Source organism: Furipterus horrens, unplaced genomic scaffold, assembly GCF_987537825.1.
Source record: "Furipterus horrens unplaced genomic scaffold, mFurHor1.1.pri manual_scaffold_2, whole genome shotgun sequence".
Classification (NCBI taxonomy): domain Eukaryota; kingdom Metazoa; phylum Chordata; class Mammalia; order Chiroptera; family Furipteridae; genus Furipterus; species Furipterus horrens.
Window position 1 is genome coordinate 45,415,983 of NW_028327172.1, and position 1,440 is coordinate 45,417,422.

A 1,440-nucleotide genomic window follows, 5' to 3' on the forward strand; every position below is an offset into this window, starting at 1 on the left:
ATCTAGATATATAGCAAAGAAGAAAGAACAGCAATAGGGAAGCCCAAAAATAAAGAAGTAAAATGAGACTACATCAGTTATTAAGTAGATACAAATAAATTAAACTAGGCTCTTGTTAAACAAACTCAAAAAGAGTCTGAAGGCTTTGGCTAGAAATAATGATAAAGATTTATTCAAAGGTTGTAGGGTTTGCAAACTGGAAATGCAACTAAGCAATACCCAGAAGTGTTCTGGAGAAGAAAAGCTGAGGGTTCTTATGGTAGAATTAGTCCTACATTCTTTCCCTCTGGATTGGTCTGAGATGGTAATCCTCTAGATGAGGAGTGGGCTGGATGATAGATATCAGGTGGTATGGATAGTCAACATTCTTGTCTTATCCCTTCAGGGGCTAATTAGAGGGTTATCTAGAGGTTTGATGTATATTCAGGCATTGACACAGACTGGAAAGTTCTAAAGTTTAAGTTCTCAGGCTAGTTACAACAAGAATAGAATTTTCTCATATCTCAACTTACTTAATTTTAGTAATTTAGCAACTTGACTATAGCAACTCCATTTTATTTCTTCACTTTATTCCTCTCTATTGAAGGCAACAATTCACACATTTTCATGTTGAAAAACAAAACTTAACTAGCCCATATGCTGCTTACAAGAAGTACTTAAAATAACACAGGATTTTCAAATGTATTAAAGATATACACATAAAAAATGAGATATAATAATATTAAAAGAAAACATGGGGAAGAGATCTTGGAGTAGGAAAGAACCATTTATTTTTTTATTTATTTATATTTTAATCTTCATTTGAGGATATGTTGATGCTTTTTTAAAAATTTGATTCTAAGCTTTGCGCAGTGGCAGTATCGTAGCCAATGAGGTTTATCCGAGGCGCGATTATTGCTAATTGAAAAATTTGATTCTAGATATAGATGAAGGGGGGAGAGAGAGAGGGAGGGAGAAAAATATTATTGTGAGAGAAAAACATTAACAGGTTGCTTCCTGTAGGTAACTGGACTGGAGATTGAACCTACAACCTAGGCATGTGTCCTGACTGAAATAAAATCCGAAGCCTTTTGTTGTATGGGATCATGCTCTAACTAAATGAGCCACCTGGCCAGTGCTAGACCTTTTTAATTATGGCTCAATATCCAGAAGCCGTAAGAGAAAAGACTAATAAATTCAAGCACTGAAAAATAAAAACTTCTACATTAAAAAAAAAAAAAAGATAAAAGGAAAGACTTACCCTGACTGGTGTGGCTCAGTTGGTTGGGTATCATCCCACAAACCCAAAGGTTGCATTGAGGGCCAGGTCCCCATTTGGGGGTGTGCAAGAGGCAATTTATCCATGTTTCTCTCACACATCAATGTTTCTCTCCCTCTCTCTTTCCCTCCCTTTCCCGCTCTCTAAAAATAAATAAATAAAATCTTAAAAACAAATAAACA

General features: G+C 35.2%; 1 pseudogene; it reads left to right on the forward strand.

Annotated features, from left to right (window-relative positions):
* Positions 1 to 840: 840 nt before the first annotated feature.
* Positions 841 to 919, forward strand: LOC150018449 (U4 spliceosomal RNA; annotated as a pseudogene).
* Positions 920 to 1,440: the final 521 nt, after the last annotated feature.